The following is a 9391-nucleotide window of genomic DNA, read 5'->3' as shown; positions in this document are numbered from 1 at the left end:
ATCCACACACACAGATCCACACACAGATCCACACACACAGATCCACACACACAGATCCACACATACAGATCCACACACACAGATCCACACATACAGATCCACACACACAGATCCACACACAGATCCACACACACAGATCCACACATACAGATCCACACACACAGATCCACACATACAGATCCACACACACAGATCCACACACACAGATCTACACACACAGATCCACACACAGAGATCCACATACAGATCCACATACAGATCCACACACACAGATCCACACACAGAGATCCACATACAGATCCACATACAGATCCACACACACAGATCTACACACACAGATCCACACATACAGATCCACACACACAGATCTACACACACAGATCCACACACAGAGATCCACATACAGATCCACATACAGATCCACACACACAGATCTACACACACAGATCCACACACACAGATCCACACACAGATCCACACACACAGATCCACACACAGATCCACACATACAGATCCACACACATAGATCCACACACACAGATCCACACACACAGATCCACACACACAGATCCACACACAGATCCACACACACAGATCCACATACAGATCCACACACACAGATCCACACATACAGATCCACACACACAGATCCACACATACAGATCCACACACACAGATCCACACTCACAGATCCACACACACAGATCCACACACACAGATCCACACACAGATCCACACACACAGATCCACATACAGATCCACACACACAGATCCACACACACAGATCCACACACACAGATCCACACACAGATCCACACACACAGATCCACATACAGATCCACACACACAGATCCACACACACAGATCCACACACACAGATCCACATACAGATCCACACACACAGATCCACACACACAGATCCACACACACAGATCCACACACAGATCCACACACACAGATCCACATACAGATCCACACACACAGATCCACACACAGATCCACACACACAGATCCACATACAGATCCACACACACAGATCCACACACACAGATCCACACATACAGATCCACACACACAGATCCACACTCACAGATCCACACACACAGATCCACACACACAGATCCACATACAGATCCACACACACAGATCCACACACACAGATCCACACACACAGATCCACACATACAGATCCACACACACAGATCCACACTCACAGATCCACACACAGATCCACACACACAGATCCACACACACAGATCCACACATACAGATCCACACACACAGATCCACACACACAGATCCACACTCACAGATCCACACACACAGATCCACACACACAGATCCACATACAGATCCACACACACAGATCCACACACACAGATCCACACACACAGATCCACACACAGATCCACACACAGATCCACACATACAGATCCACACACACAGATCCACACACAGATCCACACACAGATCCACACATACAGATCCACACACACAGATCCACACATACAGATCCACACACACAGATCTACACACACAGATCCACATACAGATCCACACACACAGATCCACATACAGATCCACACACACAGATCTACACACACAGATCCACATACAGATCCACACACACAGATCCACACACACAGATCCACATACAGATCCACACACACAGGTCCACACACACAGATCCACATACAGATCCACACACACAGATCCACACATACAGATCCACACACATAGATCCACACACAGATCCACACACACAGATCCACACACACAGATCCACACACAGATCCACACACACAGATCCACACACACAGATCCACACACAGATCCACACACACAGATCCACACACACAGATCCACACACAGATCCACACACACAGATCCACACACACAGATCCACACACAGATCCACACACACAGAGCCACACATACAGATCCACACATACAGATCCACACACAGATCCACACATACAGATCCACACACACAGATCCACATACAGATCCACACACACAGATCCACACACACAGATCCACATACAGATCCACACACACAGATCCACACATACAGATCCACACACATAGATCCACACACAGATCCACACACACAGATCCACACACAGATCCACACACACAGATCTACACACACAGATCCACACACACAGATCCACATACAGATCCACACACACAGATCCACACACACAGATCCACATACAGATCCACACACACAGATCCACACACACAGATCCACACACAGATCCACACACACAGATCCACACACACAGATCCACACTCACAGATCTACACACACAGATCCACACACACAGATCCACACACACAGATCCACACACACAGATCCACACACACAGATCCACACACACAGATCCACACACAGATCCACACACACAGATCCACACATACAGATCCACACATACAGATCCACACACAGATCCACACACAGATCCACACATACAGATCCACACACACAGATCCACACACACAGATCCACACACAGATCCACACACACAGATCCACACATTCAGATCCACACATACAGATCCACACACACAGATCCACACATACAGATCCACACACACAGATCCACACACACAGATCCACACACACAGATCCACATACAGATCCACACACACAGATCCACACACACAGATCTACATACAGATCCACACACACAGATCCACACACACAGATCCACACATACAGATCCACACATACAGATCCACACATACAGATCCACACACACAGATCCACACACACAGATCCACATACAGATCCACACACACAGATCCACATACACAGATCCACATACAGATCCACACACACAGATCCACATACACAGATCCACACATACAGATCCACACACACAGATCCACACACAGATCCACACACACAGATCCACATACAGATCCACACACACAGATCCACATACACAGATCCACACATACAGATCCACACACACAGATCCACACACAGATCCACACACACAGATCCACACACAGATCTACACACACAGATCCACACACAGATCCACACACAGATCCACACACACAGATCCACACACAGATCCACACACACAGATCCACACACACAGATCCACATACAGATCCACACACACAGATCCACACACACAGATCTACATACAGATCCACACACACAGATCCACACACACAGATCCACATACAGATCCACACACACAGATCCACACATACAGATCCACACACACAGATCCACACACAGATCCACACACACAGATCCACACACACAGATCCACACACACAGATCCACACACACAGATCCACATACAGATCCACACACACAGATCCACACATACAGATCCACACACACAGATCCACACACAGATCCACACACACAGATCCACACACACAGATCCACACACACAGATCCACACACACAGATCCACATACAGATCCACACACACAGATCCACACATACAGATCCACACACACAGATCCACACACAGATCCACACACACAGATCCACACACAGATCTACACACACAGATCCACATACAGATCCACACACAGATCCACACATACAGATCCACACACAGATCCACACACAGATCCACACACAGATCCACATACAGATCCACACACAGATCCACACACACAGATCCACACACAGATCCACACACACACATCCACACACAGATCCACACACACATCCACACACAGATCCACACACAGATCCACACACACAGATCCACACACACAGATCCACACACAAATAGCAGAACACTTCAGTTCTCTTGCAAAATCAAACACTTCGTTCAAAACTTTACATTAATTTAACAAAACCCAACTTTGACCCCATATGGAACACACATGGTTCATCCATTCTGATTCTGTTTGATTCCTTTACACACTGCTGGCCTCAATCATAAACACTTGTAACTTTTATGTTAATGTAAAATACATGAATATTGAAAAAAAAACCATGACACCAGTACTGTACATTGATGAAAATCTTTCTCTCACCACATTGTACAACCATTCAATACAGTCGTGCTTTTCCAAAGGCTGCATTTCAAATCAGAACATATTCAAAATACAATATAGTACACAAACAAAAACATGGAGACAAAAGCATAAGTATAAAGTTTAAAAAAAGAAAGAAAAGAAAGAAAAGAAAAAACAACCTAAGCATCTCTTGGCCTAGCTGGATCTGACCACAGCACTTCATCCACATCACAGGCGATGTCCTCTCTCACAAGACAGCGAGGGAAGAATCTTCTTGAATGGAGAATCCTTCCTTGCACAGACCCTGCATCAATTAGGCCACAGGCCTCCTCCATGGCTGGAATGAGGGGAATCCTGACATAGGGCTGGAGATCGTAAACCTTCCACCACCATGCCGAAAAAAACTCTTCAATGGGGTTGAGGAAGGGAGAGTATGGTGGGAGGTATTGGAGTGAAAATTGTGGATGATCATGAAACCAGTTTTGGATAAGAGCAGATCGGTGGAAAGATACATGTCCCAGATGACAGTGTATCTCATCTGCTTGGCATCCATTTGTTGTTCTGCTGTGACAATGTTGTGAAGTCTGTCTAAAAATGTGATAATGTGGGCCGTGTTGTAAGGACCAAACTCGGCATGGCGGTGTAGGATCCCATTCTGTGTGATTGCAGCACACTGTGATGTTGCCTCCACATTGGCCCGGGACATTCAAAATAGCTCTATGGCCAATGATGTTTCTCCATCTTCTTCTTACTTTAGTCAGGTTGAACCCAGCCTCATCTATGACAATAAATTCATGTGAGATTGGATCACCATCAAATAGCAGAACTCTCTGAAAAAAAAAGAAAAAAAAATAGAGAACATGTTAAAAGGTTTTGTGTGCAGTGGACAATACTGAAGTGGACATTACTTACCTCCACATATTCATGCTGTAGGTCTTTTACTCTTTCAGAATTTCTTTCCAATGGCACTTGGTACAGTTGTTTCATCTGGATGTGATGCTTTTTAAGGATTCGCCCCAGTGTTGTGAGAGAGACCTGATGGACATTATTGAAAACTGTGTGGTCATTCAGGATGTTTGTCTGCATTTCTCTAAGACGTGACATTATTGGCCAAAACCATGTTTATAATAGCTCTCTCTTGTTCCTCTGTGAATATGGGGCCCCTTCCTCCTCTATGTTCTCGACCCTCAATCCTATGTAGATCAATCAAAATACATGTTACAGTAAATGTCACAAGACAGCACACAAGACCTTGTCTCAAACATGGAACACAGTGAATGGTACCAAATAGTACTGATGGAGGTCGTGTAGTAGGCTATATTGTATTGTAGACAGCAGAGAAAAGTTGTTTTTATACCTGTGCTCTGGTCGAAATGTCCGAATTACTGAAGCAGCAGTATATCTGCTGAGGTTGGGCTGAACTCTCTGGCCAGCCTCTCTCAATGTCAACCCATGCTTTACAACATGGTCAACATGGTCAACATGGTCAACCAAGGCTGCTCGAATCGCATCTGATAAATTTGGCCCCCGCCTTCTTTGTCCACGTCCTCCAGGTCTACCTCTTCCTCTCCCTCTTCCTCTCTCTACCCCCCTTCCTCCATGGACTGCCCCTCTCATCCTAACTCTTTCTCTTACTGTGACATTGCCTTCCATTTTTGTTGAAGACAGGTAAACTCACCTGTTGCCTTTTTATAGTGCTTACACCTGATCCTTGAGTTTATAGTTAAGCACCTAAGTGTCTGCACATGTGACGGCCATGTTTGATTAATTAGTTTATAGGGGTGGTATTTTGGAAAGCAGTGTCTTGAAATGGCAAAGAAGTGACATTATGTTAGATTTCTGTGTCTAATGTAGAGAAGTGTGTTTAGTGTTTTGCAAAAAGTGTGAGGCTGAGAATGTGCTTATAGTTGTGCAGATCTGGGCTGAGGTTTTGCTCCTTAACTGTAAGGTTTTAATAACTGTGTGTTATTTTCAATTTTAGTGTGTAAGCAATCATAAAAAACTGTAATGTTAATAGCATTTTCTCTGAATGTTGATGAATTAAGCTGAAGATCTCTTTATTGCTGCACTTTGGGCCTCAAACATCAGACCATCGAGTTTCTACAGTTCCGCCCCTTTTGTCTCTGAATCACAAGCGTTAAGCAGCAGGACAGCGCCGGGCGGTGTCTCACAGGGGACGAGGGAGAGAGAGAGAGAGAGAGAGAGAGAGAGAGAGAGAGGTCGGATGTAAGAACACATTCTTTTCATTACGCTTCTTCCTGCACTTACAGTCGTGGTCTATCAGTGGGGAGCAAGAGGACGGGGCGGGGCCATAGGATGGGGGCGGGGTCATTACAGTAATACACTGACACCACAATCAGAGGAGAGAAAAGAGAGAGAGGAGAAGGAAGGAAGGAAAGGGAGAAAAGAGAGAAACAAAAAAGCCCCTGGAGATTAGACAAAAAAAAACCCTCAAGATTAATCCCTGTTGCTATGGAAACACACCATTTCTCAGAGCTGCTGTTCTGGAAAATGAATCAACACCTTCTGACCAATCAGAGCGCACCGGGTGAGCACCGTTAGCCATCGAATTCATTAGCAGCTACTCAATGAAGATGAAGACAAAGACGGTGTTTCGAAAATAATAATATAGAAATGAATATTTAAAATAAAATAAACACGTTACGTTGAACCGAGTGAGCAATTTCTCAATGCAGGAACAAGAATTTTAAAAAAATTACGGAGAAAATCCTCTCTGTATAAATAACTTTTATTGTTTATTTTAAAATATATACATATAAATAGGCTTTTCAGATCGTGAAGGTTTTGCTTAACCGGCGTTATTCTTCCCTTATAACTATATCCTAAATATGCTAATTTCTTGGATTAATTGATTTTTTTCTTTAGTAATGAATGAAATAATTAGCTCCTGCTCCGAACACATGCACCATGAATAATTCTTGATGAATCGCTCAGAAGGTGTTGATAAATTTCCTCTCAGCGCGGACGCAAAGCACGGGTTCGGTGATTGATGACGGCTCCTCTGACGTGACACAAGAACCTGCTTTTCATGGATGTAATTATAAACGGATAAAAAGCACAACTAGTGTGGGTTTTTTTCTTTAAATACCTAATACGTTGTACAATCGTCTATAAATTGAGTCACAGATTTATGGAATTGCCGCTTGAAACGGGAACCGAACCTGGATCTCCTCAATCATCTGCTGATGGAGAATTAGACCCAGATGCAGGATCAGGAAAAGCACATAAAAATAACAAAAGATGATACCCAAAACAACCAACATGACTACAACACCAGGAACCGAACAATGACTGATGATGACCGATCAGCAGGTGAACATTTTGTCCTCAAAGTTGATGTTAGAAGCAGGAAAAATGGACAAGTGTAAGGATTTGAGTGAGTTTGACAAAGGGCCAAATTGTGATGGCTAGACCACTGGATCAGAGCATCTCTAAAACTGCAGCTCTTGTGGAGGTGTTCCTGGTCTGCAGTGGTCAGTCTCTATCAAAAGTGGTCCAAGGAAGGAACAGTGGTGAACAGGGTCATGGGCGGTCAAGGCTCATTGATGCACGTGGGGAGTGAAGGCTGGCCCGTGTGATCTGATCCCACAGACGAGCTACTGTTGATCAACTTGCTGAAGAAGTTAATGCTGGTTCTGATAGAAAGGGGTCAGAATACACAGTGCGGGACGGGTCAGGGCTGTTTTGGCAGCACCAACACAATATTAGGCAGGTGGTCGTAATGTTATGCATGATCGGTGTATATAGAGCAAAACAATTAGGGAAAAATGGAACAATGGGTTGCACAGCTCACATGGGGAATAACAAACAATACAGCACCCTCTGATGGTCTGGCAGGGAATTGTCCCAGTAGCTCCTGACAAATTGCTGCAGTATAAGAGGAATAAAACACTGCAACTTTAATGAAACTTCGGTAACATTCCCGCATCGTTGATTATTTTTCTGTAACGTCGCGACACCGAGTGAGTTTATTACTTAATAATTATAATCACTGACAAAGTTCAGCTGTGAGGATGGACAGTGGGTGCCAATACTTATTCCTCTGACCAGCATTAATGAAGTAAATATCTTTACATAACACGAGATTGACGATCAAACCTAGAATCTTTTCATTATCACGTCGATACGACAGACACCATAAAACCCTCTTTCCGGATATTTCCAGCAGCTGCCATGTGGAACAATGAGCACTTTATCTTTTTCTTTTCTTTTTTTTCCCTGAGTCGCTCTGATAAACTGTTCAATTTCCACAGGCAGGAGAAATATGACGCGACTCCCAGAAGCGTATGACGTCTGTTTGTCATGTTCCGGCACGTCCTAGCAGGTGGAGAAGTAATTCTTACGTCCAAAAATCATGAGCGGCGCTGCACGGCTCTTTATAGAGTCCCCTCCCGTCAGACCGGTGCCGGATTTATCATCATCACAATAACATGAGGCGCGGCGGCGGGGGAGCGCGTGCAGAATTACCACGGGCCAGACGAGTCGTGTGAAATGCGCTCCTTCGTGTTGCGGTGATTCATGCGCACGGAAATGGCTTTTGGAGCCGGACGGGGAACGACACGGCGCTGAGTAATGCGCAGGAGACTGAAAACAGAGCTGAGGTCAGGTCAGGATTTTAAGAGCTCCGAGTTTCGGGCACGCAAAACGTTTTCTCAACATTTAAACAACGCTGGAGCTGCAGGGAAAAAGACGTGCGGGAAATGATTAACCCAGGAGAAGACAAGAGGGTAAATTAACGGGAACGAGGGAGAGGAGTATTCCCTGATGAGCAGCTATTACACGGGAATTGAAGCGGAAAGCAAAAGAAGAAGAAGATGAAGAAGAACTCACACAATAATTCACCACAATTCATCACAAGACTAATCAACCGATCGATCTAAACATCCTTCCTTTCCTCTGAAGCGTCACGTGAACGATCCTGATCCATCACATCTTGTTGATTTGGTGAAATCATAAGCCCAGGATTCCTCTTTTAAGCTCCTCCCACTGAGACACATCTGTAATGAGGTTCTAGAGCTGTGGTCAGCTGTGGCGTGATGATGTCACACGATGCTTTCCTGAATCTGCAGAAGATCTGCTTTCTTCATTTTGTAAAATTCTACCCTCCTCTGAATATTATGGAACTTCCTCGATTCTGGTGAAATCCTGATCCTGATGGAACAACCGGCTAAGATGAGAGCTGGGAAATTCCCGGGAAATGACCTGAACACAATCTGATAAATAAATAGGAAACAAATTAATTCAGAATTGAAAGCAATGACTGAAGTCTCTGTTAGATGACCGGTATGGTCCGGGACGTAAACACACAAACACAAACACACACTCCGAATGTGAACATGTGTGTCCCGGGAAAGTCACGTGAAAAGCTA

This window comes from Hemibagrus wyckioides, linkage group LG11 (assembly GCF_019097595.1).
Source record: "Hemibagrus wyckioides isolate EC202008001 linkage group LG11, SWU_Hwy_1.0, whole genome shotgun sequence".
Classification (NCBI taxonomy): Eukaryota; Metazoa; Chordata; class Actinopteri; order Siluriformes; family Bagridae; genus Hemibagrus; species Hemibagrus wyckioides.
This window is presented reverse-complemented; position numbering follows the sequence as displayed.